The following is a 17019-nucleotide window of genomic DNA, read 5'->3' as shown; positions in this document are numbered from 1 at the left end:
AACTGGCCATAATTTATAATTTGAATAAATATTGGCAGTTAATATAACTACCATTTATTAAGACTCTTTGCTGGAAATTTTTCATAATTTGAGATCCTTCCAATAACATGTTCTATATCAGTTGTCCCAATTTTATATACAAGGGATGACCCTCCAGTTAGCTGACTAGATGAGATAGAGAACTCAGGAATTCAAACCCTGAGTTCATATCAGTCCACTGACTGAACCACACAATCTCATATGAATATGTGCCTATCTTTTATGTAACCAATTGTTAAAAGCTTTTATGAGTTCTCGAACTCCTAAAATCACTCATTTTCATTAAAGACAAAATGTTCTTCCTAAATACTATAAACCCTCTTGTCATTTTTTTCACCCAAACCCTAACCCTTTTTTTGCAGAAAAACTTGAAATTTAATTCAAAATAAATTGTAACAACCCTGTAGCCTCAGTAACTTAATATTTTTGACTTGTAAAATATTTACTTCCTTTTAAATTTCATATTCATCATAGGGGCTCAAACTGATGGAACATCTGAACAGTGCTGGTTAAGATAGAAGGCAAAAAGGGGGTTGGGGTATCTCATGGTGACTGAACAGAACTGATCACAGAGCCACCCAACAAAGGAAACTATATGCCATGTAGAAAGCCAGAAATAAACAACATTAGTTGCTACCACGTCAGCTTTTGTGAGAGTACATCCACAGCAACACCTCACACAAATGAAATATCAAGTACAAGGGGATAAAAAGCAACCAAAATAGATGTCATGAAACTCAGGCACTAAAACTTGTCTTTTTTTTTAATCCTAAGAACTTACCTAAGCCTATTTAATCTTACTTTAGGTACGATTTTAGCCAACTTTGGTAATTTTGATTACCTACCAGACTAGAGGTGGTTAAAGATGCAGAGTACAGGGGAGAGAAGCACATAAACCCCAAGCAGAAAGACACCTAAAAGTCTGATACTGAGAGGACTAAATTATGAAAATTCAAAAAACAGCCATTTGGAACAAGTTGATTCTATGACTAAGACTCTTTAGGCTTTTATACCTCAGTAGATCTTAAGAACATCAATGTTATATACTACACAAAACAATTATAGTGATTACTCATAGTCATCAAGAACTTTATGGGTTTTAAGGTAAGCATTTGTGTAATCCAGTATTTTAAAGAAATGTTCTTAGACATTAGAAAAAATTGCCATGAACAAATTCAGCAAGCAGTGGGCTCAACTTGGGCATTATTTTCTGTAGTGAGCCCTTAAAATTCTAATAAGAATTTTAAATTGAAGAGAACAATATGGTATTTAACCATTGTGTAAATCAACATCCCAAAGGAAAGAAATGATACTCTCACAGTGGGTAGTTGAGCAGTTAAGTGAAAGCAACAGGGAAGTTTTGGTACCATTATCAACTCCCAGCTTAAAAGGGAAAGAAGGAAAACTGACCAGAACTGCAGGGAAGAGTTTAAATGAGAGGATGACCTAGAAGATATTGTGACCTTAGAAGATACAACCAACTAGTAACAATCTAGTAGTAGAGAGGTAAGAAACCAAGAATAAACCTGTCCTCATTTCACTGTCCATTTTGCTGTCATGTTGGTCTCCCTTCTCTCCTGCTGTCTGCCCCTTCAGCCAAATCTAATAAGAAGACTGAGGGAAAAGGAGCCAACTGTGTATACAGATCAGCCTTTGGGCAGAAAATAGAGTGGGAACCAAAATAAACATGTACCACTGAAGATTCAGATCTTCCCCACAGATGACTGGGGGACTAATGTTCTGCAGAATACCCTGGGAAAAGTTGACATTAAGATATCCAAACTGGGCTGATGCTGTAGCTCAGTGTTAGAGTGCTTGCCTCACATGTGTGAGGCACTGGGTTTGATTCTCAGCACCACATAAAAAAATTAATAAGCAGATAAAAAGCTATTTGTGTTCATTTACAACTGAAAAGTATTTTTAAAAAATATTCAAAGTGACACATATGCACACATTTTTTATAGTAATGCATTAAAATAACAAACTTACAAGAACAGCCCAGAATACAGGACAACTCAGAAGAGATAGTGAATGGTATTCTATGATAAAAATGCTACAAACATCATTTCGCTATTGTCAATAAGAAATTTACTTGTTTAAAAAAAAAAGTCCAAGACCTGGCATTGTCTAGAAAATTTTTACAGGTTTATTTATACATGCTATCTGAGTTGAACTGAAATTTTTTCACTGAAACATTTTGACTTGCATTACTGCTTTAAATCCCTGCATTTATAGTATAAACTCACACAGATAAAAATGAAAAAAATCTGGTTTCTGCCCTCTAGTCTCACACTCACAATCATACATTTAGGTAACTCCAAGGGGAATATCTAAAGTTCAGAACTACCAAAAACAGAAAGATGAGAAAAAAGGGGGTAGGGGAATGAAATGTTTCCCATCATAGTGAATTCTTAAGCTTGTTCTCCACGTACGCGGTGTGCTAGTTGGATGTCTTTTGTCATACTTGTTACACATTTGGCATGGACAGCACACATTGTGGTGTCTTCAAAAAGGCCAATCAGATAGCCTCACTTGTCTCTTGCAGAGCACCAATAGCTGCGCTCTAGAAGAGCAGATCTGTTTTGAGTCCTGAGCAATTTCTCGCACCAGACGCTGGAGGTTGAGTTTGGGAATTAGAAGTCCATTGGAGGTCTCTTCACCACTCCAGTAGAGGGCGCACTCGCGGGCGGCTCTTCAGCTGGTTGCTTCCTGGGTACGACTTGAAGACTGTAGGCTCTGTACAGTTATGGCCCGAAGACCTTACGTAATCGCGCCTTCGGCTGGAGCTCCGCAAGCTAGAGGGGTGCTCACGATGAGGAGCAACAACATGCACAACTTTTTTTTTTTTTAAGTAAATGTAACAGGAAGCATCTACATTAATATAAACTCATTCATTTAATTTCATTTTAATGAATCAAGTTTTGATTTTGGGGGTGGAGTATAGTTTCCAACAAAATTGTTAGGATAAAACAACAATGTCTGTGATCATAGAGTTGGTCTTTTTTGCGAAAATATTTCAGGGCTTTAATACTTTTATCTGATGGTCCTTCTTCATATGTTATTCAGGAAATCTTATTTTGAAGTATCATGTTATGGCGTCCATATAATTTTTTGAACTTTTAATTGATTAAGTTTTGCCAGATCTTCAACTAATAACTTTTGTGATTTGAGCAGTTCTCAAACATCTCTTTCATTAACTTCATAAAATCCTATAACTTAAATTTCCATTTTATGTTTGTATTGTATTGTTGACTGCACTGATTGGCAAGAAAATAGCAAATAAGTTTGACTGTAATAAGGTATTATTACAGTTAATTGGGGAGAAATGATTTATATAAGCATTTTATAAGTACTTTCACTAATGCAAGTACTAATACTTCATTAAAACGGGTACTCAATGTCTATAAAACTAAAAAGAGACACTAGACTAGAAGAATAAGACAGAATTCAGTTGGGTCAAATAGAATTTGGGTATGTGGCTCATAATTCTTTTTATTCAGATGTGTGTGTTCACCAGAGACCTGCTCACACTAGCTTACCAATAATGTTGAGAAAGTGATCCCATAGCACTTGACCAAGGAAGAATTCAGCCTGAGGGAAATAACTCATCATTTGGTTTCTGTAATTCTCTAACACGATAATACCTGCAACTTGGCTTACCCCTAGTTTCAACATAGTTACTACCTGTTTCCTTTGCAAGGAACTGCTTTAGAGAAATCTCATCTGAAGTAGTTGCCTAATTGAATGCAGTCAAAACAAAATTCATGTTCTAAGAAAACAGTCCTATGAAATCCTGTTTTATTTTTACTGGTCAATATTTTGTAAAACAATTTTTATCATGTAGGCTAGGATTTATTTGGTTAGTATTAAATGTCAAATTTGATTGTTAAATGCTTTTTTTCCCATTACAAATATCTAGAATGAAGGACTTTTTAGGAAATACTGGGGAGTTTCTATGGTTTGTTGGCAGGGCTGGGAGCAAGAAGAGAGGCAAAATTCCAGCCTTGAGAGAGGTATTCAGTTTTTCAACTGGCTTAGAATCAGGAAATCATGAATTAATTGAATAAATGCCATTGCATGAACATTATATCCATGTGTTGGGTACTGAATACAAAGTAGTGAGGATATACTTTTATACTACTGGGGGGATTATAAATTATTACCACCAGTATGGAAATCAGTATGGAGGTTCCTCAGAAGACTAAGAATGGAACTACCATATGACCTAAGTATACCCTACTTGATACTTATCCTAAAGAATTAATTTCAGGGACCAAGAAGTTCTCATTCTGAGAACATTCTGACCTTTACAATAAGCAGCAGCGCCCCTCCCCCCTCCTGGCTGATAATTCTGACAGTATGGCGCCTATGGTGCCGTCCCTGCTTCTCTTCCGGGACTTCACCTTCCCGCCGTTGCGAACCTCACCTTCCCGCCGGCGCGAACTTGCAGCCTATCAGGAGCCCAATAGAAGAACACAGCCAACCAGGCTGCACCTCGTCATACCCCTCATTCCCTGAGCATATAAATACCCCTGTGTGAACAATAAAAATTTGCAGCTTGATCAGAATTCCTGTCTTGCTGCCTCTCCCTGTGTCTCTTGTCCCTTCATTCCTTCTCTCTTAGGTTTGCCGTTCTGCGTTGATGTCCCGCGGGTCGGGACAAATTAAAGACAATGTTGACTGTAGTTAGGCTCCCTCACGGAGACTTCTGGCAGGCTACGTTGTTTTTAGTGTGTAGCCAGGACTGGGAACTAGCTATGTTATGGTTAGTCCAGTCTAGAAATACTGTGAATCAGCATATAGACTCAAAGTCATAAACATTAACTTGTGAGCATGCGCCCCCCCAACACACACACACTTTATGTTGGCATTGTGCTTTCTTGTTTGACCTGCATATGAAAAGGGCCTAAGGAAACATGCAGAGGGAGGGGCTAAAATGAAACTGACTGGGGGCTGAAGCTGAAGCTGGGGGTCTGGCTAATGGCTGTGGCCACCACTGAATAAAGCATGGCTACTATCCTAATTGCATCTTGGATCTTCTTCCACCTGCAAAACCCCAAATCTTTTCCTGGGTCAGAGCCCCCGCATGACAATTGTCGTAGTTGGCAGGATGTTCTGCAGGTGAGAGAAGCTTCAACACTGGTGGACGGGAGGGGCCTGTAGTCACCAAGCAGCATGTAGCACTCAGTTGCTAACGTCCTGTTAGCATGGATTCTAGTATTGAGTTGAGATATGGTAGATGGGTTCACTGTGAGCATAGAGAAGACTCAGATTGCCCTGCTGTGAACACAGACCCAGCAAAGCAGACTCTGAACTGAACGACGGAGCTCAGGCACGCAGATGAAACAACTAAATGATCTGAGGAGCTGCATGCACACCTGCTGGGGCCACGGAATAAATGTTTCTTACAGCTCTGAGAGCAAAACCAGATGCAGCTTTACAAGACACTTCCAAGCTGAGGACGTTACAAGATAAGGAAGAGACCTTGAGAGCCAGAGTATGGTTGCTGGAGGAGGATGACATACCTTGAAAATACCCCTCGGCCTCTCCCATATTGCTGATGAAGTCCCAGCAAGAGGAGGAAGATTAATGCCTGCAAGCTTGGCCAGTGGTAATGCAGAAAATGAAACAGCAGCAACTGATGGTTCTGATGGGCAAGGCAGACCCATGTAACCAAGTTCACCACATTCTGCCAGTAAAGCAGAGTTGTAGTTGGTGGACTTGGGAAAATAATTGGGACAAAGGCCAAGAAAACCTCTGGCCAATTCGTTGTTATGGCCTGTGAGATTTAAGGGTTCTGGGAGCCAACAGGGGCAAGACACCCCATGTTATTGATCCTACACAACATTGTGACTTAACAGGGGTCAGGAAAGCCTAAATGTGTTAGAAGTTGGCAGGGGTGAAAAAAGAGAGAGGTGCTAGGGCCTATTATCTATATAGAAATAAGCCCATACCTTGGAGGTAAGGCACAGTTCAGTGTTTGGTACACTGATGACTCCAGCCGCAAACACCTGCCTGTGTTGATGGCAGTAGCTGTGGAGTCAAAAAAAGACACTGTCTGATTTGATACAGGTATAAGACAAGGAAGCCAGTGAGCTGAGCTAAATGGTGATAACAAAAGATCCCCAATAGTGATATGTACCGACAGTTGTGCTGTGTATTGGGGACAAGTTTTGTGGCAAGAGCTCTGGGAACTAGGCCACCAGAAACAGGTGACTATAGGGCATGCTGTTGGCCATGCATCCTAACTAGCCCAGGGAATGATGAAGCAGATGCTTTGGCTAGGATGCAGTGGTTAGAGTGGGAAGTACTCACTCTAACCAGAGTCTTCTATATGCTTCACAAGTGGGTGGCAACTTGGTTGCACTGCTACCTACCATATGCAGGTGTAAAAATTATGTGAAATGTAGTCAAACAGTGGGGCCTTCCTTTAATGTGGGATCCCCTGGTAAAGGCTTGTGAGTCAAGTGTGGTTTGTGCTCAGAAATATGCACACCCAAGACTCCTTGGAGCCATGCATGACCAGGTAATGCGTGGAAGCATCCCTCTGACCTGATGGCAGGTTTACTACATTGGCCCTTTACTGAAGTCAAAAGGGACCATGTTTGCCTTGATGACAGTTGATATGGTTACAGGCTTGTTATTTGCCTAGCCCGGGGTCAAGCACATCGGCGTGCTACAATTTGTACCCTGAGTGTGTTGTCACCCTTGTATGGTCTGCCCATCACAATAAAAAGTAACCAAGGGACTCATTTTACAGGTCAGGATGTGCTGCGATGGGCAATTCAGTTACAGATTCCATGAAGCTGGGCATCCCATTTCACCCACAGGCTGCAGACATAATAGAGATAATGGCTTGCTTAAACAAAGACTTAAGACTATGACCAACCCATCTTTCATGAAGGGATGGGCACAGCACCTGTGGGTAGTTGTAAGAGCTCTGAATGTGCATCCCTGGAGAGGTGGACCAGTTCCTGTGAAAGTTTTGCTAAATCACACGGCAGCATGGATACAGGTCTAGGTGAAAAGAAAGGATGTTATGCTTAGGCCTGAGTTTGGGAAACAAGAGAATGTTCTTTTGCATGCTCCTATTGAATTAAACAGGAGGAAAACTGTGGATTAGACATGGCCCTGGACAATAAAGTTGCCCCACCTTTGTTGGGTAGTCCTATTAGGCCCAAGGAAAAAAGATTTGGAGCGAGCGTGATCTCCTTATAATGCCATGGATAATAGTGAATGATCCCCCTCAGATACATATAACTTGGCCAGTTCCCACAGATGGGACACAGATTTTAAAGGGCATGTTTGTTATTTCCCTTTGGTCATTTATGAGTCCCCCAGTGCTGGAACACACTGAGCCTGCTAAAGGACCAAGCAATAGGAGTCTGATATCATTACCCAGGGAAGCCACCACAGGTGGCCGCTGGGCTTTCCTGGGATCCAAAGCTGACATACATTTTCCCAGATGGATGTGATTTACCTGTGCTAATACCTGTAACTGCTTTGTTCTTTCATCTGTAGACATGTCCTTGCCAACACCACTGTGAACTGTACACACATCTACACCAAAGGTTCCTACTGGATATGCATTGAAATGTCTGTGAGTTCTGCTACTGGATTGCCCTGACAAATTCAGACTATGTCCCTGAATAATTGGACATGCATGGCTGAAAACACTTACAGTGCTACACCAACATAGGATAAAACTGACAGTGACTTTTAGTAGTCAAAAGTGATGGGACTTATCTTTTGGTTGTATGTTATTGCAGCTTGTATTGTCATTGTGGCCTGTGGATTCAGGGCTCTGCCCTCTCACTCTGGAATCATTGTGGAAGACTTCAACGCATAGTTTGTATGGTGAGGAATCCTAAAGGGGTGGACTGTTGGGACAGGCCCAGAATGACTGTAGTTAGGTTCCCTCATGAAGACTTCTGGTGGACTGTGTTATGGTGTTAGTGTGTAACCAGGGATGGGAACTGGCTGTTATGGTTAGTTAAGGCCAGAAATATTGTGATTCAGCATATGGACTCAAGGTCATAAACATTAACTTGTGAGCATGCACCCCCCCAACACACACACACACAAACACACACACACACAAACACACACAAACACACACTTTATATAAGCTGTTGGCATTGTGCCTTCTTTGTTTGGCCTGCATATAGGAAACATGCAGAGGGAGGGGCTAAAATGAAACTGGTTGAGGACTGAAGCTGAAGCTGGGGTCTGTCTAATGGCTGTGGCCACCACTGAATAAAGCATGTCTACTATCCTAATTGCATCTTGGATCTTCTTCCACCTGTCAAACTCCAAATTTATTTCTTGGGTCAGAACCCCCACACGACAGTCACCATACTACAGAGATACACGCATGTTTATAGCAGCACAGTTCACAGTAGCCAAACTATGGAACCTGCCTAGTTGTCCATGAACAGATGAATGGATCAGGAAAATGTGGTATATACACAAAGGAGTTTTATGAAGCCATAAAGAAAAATGAAAGTACGTCATTTGAGAACATTATCTTAGGCTAAATAAGTCAAACTCAGAAGGTCAAACATTGTATGTTTTCTCTCATAAATGGAAACTAGAGAGGAAAAAGGAAAAGAAAGTTGGGGGAGATCAGTAGAGTAGAGGAAAAGGAATGTGGAAGGAAAGAGGAAATTTAGGGGAATGATATTGACCAAATTATATTGTTATATTGTATGCATGTGTGAATATATAACAACAAATTCCATCCATGTATTCAACTATATTGTACCAATAAAAATGTGGAAAAAATAATAATAATAAAATGAAAACTAAAATAAAATGTCCCTGCTAAAATGTAGATATATTTAAATAATTTTTATAGCTAGTTATCATTTGAATGCCATTAAAACAGATTCAAAAAAGGCAAATATTAGACATTAAATAAATGATAATTATAATTATTCTTGACAAATATGCTGTGAATGAAAATAAATACAGCTAATTCTGCTCAGAGGTGCATCATCCCAGAAGTGCATCTCAAACTACAAAATCTTGATGGGATGAAATTCCAAGTATAAGGCATTAGCAATGAGTTGTTTGACCAGTTACACATATGCATCAGATTCTTCCTGTTGAAGGTCTAGAATTTACCAACAATTTCTACTTGGAAAATAATTCTTCTCACTAATTTTGCTTCATCCTAATAGATGGAAAAAGGCTATTCTGATTAGGGGCCAACAACCCTGACAGCACAATTAATGAAGGCTGCTCCTCTGACTTTTTTTTTTCTATGAAAATTTCATCTTACAACTATACAATTTAGACAAAGCTAGTACTAAACACTTTTGATTTGTTGATAATATGCAATGTCATCAATTCCAAATTTCTGTGACATGTTGGTAACAAATACTGCTTACAAATTCATCACAATTGAAAATACAAAGTTCTTGGTAATTTGTTGAAATCCCTTTCTATACTCGCTTTTGATGCAACTTGATGCTTAGTACTTTGTATTGAAAAGTTAAAGAGTAACAACCTGCTTTGACCCTACTACAGAGTCACTTTTAAGAACTATTCATGTGGGGCTCGGTTGTGGCTTGGTGACAGAGCGCTTGCCTAGCATATGTAAGGCACTAGGTTTGATTCTCAACACCACATAAAAATAAATAAATTAAATAAAGGTGTCCATCTACAACTAAAAATATTTTTTTTTAAATGTGACTTAAAAAAAAAACAAAACAAAACAACCTATTCTTGTCCCCCATGGTGTAGGACAGTTAACAGAGATCTAGCAATTGTACCTTGTTCCTTTAAAATCAGGTCTTCACAGCACAGTGGTCTTTTTTAAATACACAAAAATATATTTCAAACCCATAAGAAATTAATTTATTTTTCTAGTTTGTCCAACACATTACTTTTCACCCTTTTCATTGGTTTTCAAATGTGTGATATCTTTCTCTGAAATACAGATTATTTTTGGAAGTAAATGATAATGTGGGAAATTTTAAGACATCTTGAGACCAGATGAGTCAAAATGTTTCTTCTGCTCTACCTTTATTCACTAAGATGGTGACTTTCAAACTTTAGTCTGTGTCAGAATCACTACAGGTCTTGTTAAAGCACAGATTGTTGGGCACTATCTCCAGAATTTCTCATTTAGTAGTACTGGGACAGGGATGGGTGGCTTGAGAATTTGCATTTCTAACAAATTCTTAAGTGCTGCTGATCCTAGAAAAATTCTTAATATCATGTATCCAACATATCCCATCACTCTTCAAATTTCCTTTTTCCAGATTTTTTTTTTTTTTTTTGGGGTGCTGGGGATCGAACCCAGGGCCTTGTGCTTACAAGGCAAGCACTCTAGCGACTGAGCTATCTCCCCAGCCCCTCAAATTTCTTTGATTTTCTCATAAAAAATTTTTTAGATTCTTCAATTAAGGATGCAAGTAAGTTCCATATATTGCAAATGTATATTTCTTTTACTTTATACATTAAGTACTGTCTCAATTAGTTTTTTGTTTGTTTGTCTTCCTTTGCATTTTATTAGTTAAAGAAATTGAGTTATTGTCTTCTAGAATGTTCCACATCCTGGATTTTGCAAATTGTATTCACATTTAATATGATCTATCTTTTGTATTTTCTGTACAATGGTAGCCACGGAGACTTATGCAGATTGAGGTTGTTGTCTTTTATTTGCTTGTTTTGTTTTGTTTTGTAAGATTATATCCTGTATGGTCCTTTTACTAGGAGACACATAATGTCTTAGTAGCTTCTTTCTTGTGACATTAACAGCAATAGATGATCATTTCCTGGATATTTTATTAGGAATTGAAAATGGTAATATTCTAACTCCATCATACCTTCTTTATTTATTAGCTCAATTTTTTAAAGAGAAACTTCATGGGCCTAGGGATGTAGCTCAGTGCTAAGTGCTTTCTTAGCATGCTCAAGGACCTTTGTTGGATCCCCAGCATTCCCCCTCACCCTGAAAAAAAAAGAAAAAAAATGTGTGTAAGAGAGAGAGAAACTTTCCATTATTATTTATATAAGAAAAGAAGAATAAATGTATGATGCAGATTCTTTCCTACATTTCAAAACAAGGAGTTAGTTTTATACTAAGGGCTGAAGATGACCAATAAGTTTGAATTTTTAAAAAATCATTATGAATTTATGGATTTTAACATGTTGCATTTTAACCTCTTACAATGGATTAATCCACTATTTTTTTGGGGGGGGGGGGTTTGCTGGGGATCGAACCCAGGGCCTTGTGCTTACAAGGCAAGCACTCTACTGACTGAGCTATCTCCCCAGCCCCCCACTGTTATTATTGATAATCAAATTGTTCTGTCTTTAAGCAGTGGCAGTCTCTTCAAGTTGACACCAGAACTTTTCATATTATTCCAGTAGAATTAATCATTTCTTAAAGAGAAACTTCATGGAAACTTCTTTGCTTTCTGTTATGACATGATATTTTAGCCTCATTCTGTGCAGTCTCTGGACCATATCTAGAATCAGCCATTTCTCCAACTAAAATCAATTCCTTTTATTTGGAAATAATATTTAGAGACCATAGTCTGTGGGCTAGAGATGTTATTGCTACTGGATTGGTAATTCTAGGTCTTTTCAGTGCACAGAGTAAAAATGCTTTTCTTTTTCTTTTACTGTATTTTTAATTAATTCTTTTTTATTTTTATTTTTTACTTAACTCAGAAAACAGGTTTATTTAGATTACAGTATGAAGACTGAAAGTCCAAACAACATCATACAGGTTCTGGCAAGAATCCTCCTGGTCTACATGAAATCATGACAGGAATATATATATGTATGTCTGAAGATTTTTTTAAAATTTTTTAGATGTTGATAAACCTTTATTTTATTCATTTATTTATATGTGGTGCTGAGAATCAAACCCAGTGCCTTACACATGCTGGGCAAGCACTCTATCACTGAGCCACAACCCCAGCCCCCTGAAGATTTTTTTTTTTAAGATAATGTTTTAAAATTCACACTGATGCTTCTGACTCAAATTAAGGACTATAGGGATTATAATTTTTAATTAACATAATAATTATATACTTTTATGGGATACAATGTGATACTTTGATATAGTTATATATTATGGAATGATTAAATAAAATTAATTAACATATCCATCACCTTATATACTTATCCCTTTTCTTCTGGTACAAACATTTAAATTCTGTTTTCTTAGCCATTTTGAAATGTACATCAACTATAGTTACCATACCATGCAATAATCTCCAAAACATTTCAAATAAAATTATATGCCTTTGACCAACATCTTCATATTCCACCCTCATAATTAATTACACTAATTGTGTAATTGGTTACATAATCAATTATAAAAGCCTCACATGGCTTTTCTATGCCTCACAAGGAAATAGTTATTTCTCAAGCTTTGTACTATGTAGTTTGGTAGCTCATTCAGAAAATTTTAGGACAAAATCGATGGAACCGTAGACTGTCATGAAATAAATGAAATAAGTGAAATAAGCTAATCCCAAAAAACCAAAGGCCAAATGTTCTTTCTGATATATGGATGCTAACACACAGTAAGGGATGGGGGAGGGAAGAATAAAGCTTCATTGGATTACATAAATGGGAATGAAGGGAAGGGAGGGAGGATGGGAATAGGAAAGACAATAGAATGAATTGGGCATATTTCCTATGTTCATATATCAATACACCACCAGTGAAACTCTATATCATGTACAGCCACAAGAATGAGATCCTAAATTATACTCCATGTATGTATAATGTGTCAAAATACACTCTACAGTCATGTATAGCTAAACAGATCAAATAATTTTTTTTTTAAAAAAGAAAGACTTAGGACAGAATAACTGTCCCATTATCATTCACATAGTTAATCAAACATCTTGCATAGACTCTGGTAGTCCTTAGAGATGCTATATAATACAAACTGGGAGGGAATTTTAATCATTTCTATCTTTTCTACAGATCATCCTTAGATGAAATAATTTGGGTGAATAAATCTTGATTGTCTTTCTCTCAGCCATTCACATCTTCTTCCTTGTACAGAACACAGATTTTGTCAGTCAATGTGTGAAATTCCTTCAGAGAATGAATCTTGCTTGATCAAAGCAGTGACTCTCAACCCTGGCTGCACATTATAATCCCTGTGAGAGAATTTTACAAATTAATGCAAAGGCACTTCCCCAGAACAATTAAATTAGGATTTCTTCATGTGGAATAAAAGTGAAAATATATTTTTAAAACTTCTCAGACTTTCTTAATGTACAGACAGGAGGAAGAAGCTGGTCTAAACCAATCATAGTAATTAATCTCATGAATCTGAACTATGAGACTTAAGGGGGATTCTTCTAGAGACTTCTGGTAAAATTTTTTCTCCCTGTAGTAAGGGAAGAATGTAAGGAGAAATGCTTTTTTATGCCAATACTTTTGCTTCCTGCCATGAGCAATGTTAGGTGATTTGGTAAAGTTTGGTTGTGGTGGCCATTTTGTAGCTAGGAAGGAAGACATTGCTGATGCAATAAAGAGGGCACAACACAAAGAGTAAAGGGTTCCAAAGATATTAGTACAAAACCAAAGTCACTGTAAATATATTGAGAATAAAGTATTTATTATAGGAATTAAATCTTACACAACGTAAGAGTTGCAAAAGTGAAGGTCTACAAGGAGAACACAACAAACAGGCATATTAGACAAACAGGCATATTTCAGTCCACCTAAAGTACTGGTGAGGATAGAATTGCAACTGGCAGAGAAATCTAAGAAAAACTAAGTATGACCAATTGCCAAAGTGGTTCTGCAAAAGGTGTACTCATGAAACGGTCTCTTGAAATTAGCACCTTTGGGGAAATGGTTGCCTTGGGGTAACCATCATTCCTGGGGTCTGGAGTCTTGAAGTGAGTCGGGGACTGCTATTGATGAGTGGACCAGCAGGTGGCAAGAGAGACAAAACAGAATGAAGAAGGAAAGAGCAAGCAGGGACTGCTGCATCTATGCCTTTATCCGTCACCCAGTCTCACAACAATGCCCTTCTGAGTGTTTGGCTTCAGTATCATTTATTTTCCAAATCTCATGTAAATTCCTCTTTAGTCCAGTTCTAACCCGGAACCATATAGGAAAGAGAATTCTGGGAAATGTAGTTTCCTTTGCTGTACCTATCCCTGTGCTGTTAAATCAAACTGTATTTTCAAGAAATCATGTGTAGAATGTATTATCTCTGATGACTAGATTGAACAATGAATGTTACTTTAGAAATGAAGCATTCATTTAAAATATTCTGAAGCTTCTTTGTAATGTTAACAGTACAAAGCTGTAAGTTACAGAATACTAGAATGATAACAAGAAGAACCTACTCATAATCACAATAATCATAATTTGTAGGCCAGTAAGAATGATGAACTCCCTAAGGAGGCAATATAGGGAATAATGAAAAATTGCCTTAGGAAAAGAACAGATGAAGTACAAAAAGTAAAAAGAAGGAAATATTTATATCAAAATTAAAGAGCAGATACGACTTAATGAAAGAGAAACATTTTTTTTTTTTTTTGTAATGGAGCCATTGGAAGAGAATCCTTTATTCTCTGGGGAAAATGTAAGCCAACAGCTACGAACAGCTATATTTTAACCTTGACAAAAGCAATTTTAGGAGAGGTATAGAGATCAACAAGTATGGAAGGAAGAAGCAAACTCAAGGTTAGTGAAAGGAGAATAAAAGGAATAAAAGTAGAAGATCATATTGACATTTGAGTCCCTGGTCTCAGACACCACTGATGGTAAGTGCATTGCTGATTTTAATAGAGTTTGTTTGCATGAGCCAACACATTTCCATTTTATATGTAAAGCAGGTCCCTAAACTGGTTTTTAAAATTTTAATTCACAAACAAGTCATAACGAATATTATTAGACAAAACTCTTTTACCCAGTTACTAATTAATCTTGCTTAAATCTATGTTTTAATTTTTTTATGTTTGATTTGGAAAATTTAGAGTCAAATTTTAATCTTTCCTTCTTGAAAATTCTTTTGTTTCCTAGCATTCCTTTAAGGGTTGTAATTTCAGGATTTGCAGACTGAAGAATAATAACATATAGAAAGGATTCTTAAGACTATATGACATTCACTACCACAAAATCAAATACTTTTTTCCAACTGCACAGAGGGTTAAAAAAAAAAATAAAAAGACTAGAGAACAAGCAGAGCATTTCAAAGACAACATATTACAATTTATACCAAAAAGAAAACACCATGATTCAAAATAAGTTAGTAAAACATCTAATTAAAACTCTAAGGGGAGAGTTTTCTGGACTGCTTTACAGTATTTCTTTGTGTCATGTAAAATATTACATTAATAATTTTATTAACTATATACTAATATAAATACTATAGTTATATTGAGTTGAATATTTTAAAAGAATATATGATAAAGAATTGTGGAAAGAACAATGACTAAAATACAATGCTATGTAATATTGGTTAACTTTCCCCAAATCCAGCATTTTGCTGTTTAAAGGTTTCTAATATTTTTAAATATGAATTTCTAAAGCCCAAAATATTAGTGTAAGTACATGAAGCATAAAATACTTTAACTTGGTAAATGCTTTGTCTTATTACCTACATGGTTTGTTATTTTCTTAAATCGTAAGTTTTCTCTGTTTAAGTGATAAATAAATTAAAATCCTAGAGTGATAAATGTAAGGGGAATTAGGTAAAATAATGGGAAAATTGGAAAAAGAAAAAGAATTGGAGCCGGTATTGACTGCCATGCTCTATTATAGGCTTTATTTGTCATCTTACATTAATTTATAAAAATGTTATCTTCCAAGCTCCTTAAAATTCACTTGGCATCACAGTGAATGAAAACAATGATGTAATGGATCGGAAAATGAAGGCTTGTATTTAATGAAAGGATTCTTCCTATTATATTTGGGGAACATTTTATTACTTACTCTAGGAAAGAAAGTGCGACAAACAAAAAAGAAAAGAAACATATCATTCAAAGTAACACTATTAGAAAAAAATGAACAAGATAAACATTCAAACCTGTTGGAACTCATCCTTTAGTGACAAAGATGGTTAAACCCTCACGATAAAAAATGATGCATTGTTTCCCACTGCTATGGTAACCACAGATTGGAGCTCAACCTCCACAGAAAGTTCAAGAGAATACACTTAAATTCTAATGTCAATATTTTGGAATCTCTGCTCTCAGTGAGCAGGGGCAGGGTATTGGGCTATGTTCTCAATTTTTAAGATACATGCTTGCGAACAAATGTTTGCAAACATTTTTAGCTTCCCCTCAACATTTTCCAACTAAATGCACATTTTCCAAAATATTTTCACATCCACTAAAAGAAGTAATAAGCTGTGCACCATTGCACACACTTATAATCCCAGGTAGTCTGAAGGCTGAGACAGAAGGATCTTAAATTTGAAGCCAGCTGAGCTACTTATCAAGACTCTATCTCAAAATAAAAAGAATTTTTAAAAAGAGCTGGGAGCATAGCTCAGTGGTAGAAGATTTGCATAGCAAGCTGAAACACTGAGTTCAATCCCAGTATGGGAAAAAGAAAGAAAAGGAAGGAAGGAAGGAAGGAAGGAAGGAAGGAAGGAAGGAAGGAAGGAAGGAAGGAAGGAAGGAAGGAAGGAAGGAGGGAGGGAGGGAGGGAGGGAGGGAGGGAGGGAGGGAGGGAGGGAGGGAAGGAAGGAAGGAAGGAAGGAAGGAAGGAAGGAAGGAAGGAAGGAAGGAAGGAAGGAGAACCAAGGATTAGATCTGAGTGTTCTCAGTGTTTCCATGTGTTTTAAGACAGTTCGGTCTTTTCTTAAAATAAAATACTTGTTAACTGTTCACTCTTGGTGTAACTATCCCAAGCTGATATTGCAAAATAATTTATAAACTTATAAAACCTCACTTAGATTATTGACCCATTAAAGTGCAACTTTGTTTTCCAAGTTTTCTGTTCTAAATATATGGCATATACATACTAAAAGCATGG

The sequence above is a fragment of the Sciurus carolinensis genome, chromosome 7 (genome assembly GCF_902686445.1).
Source record: "Sciurus carolinensis chromosome 7, mSciCar1.2, whole genome shotgun sequence".
Classification (NCBI taxonomy): Eukaryota; Metazoa; Chordata; class Mammalia; order Rodentia; family Sciuridae; genus Sciurus; species Sciurus carolinensis.
Note: the sequence above shows the minus strand (reverse complement) of the source record.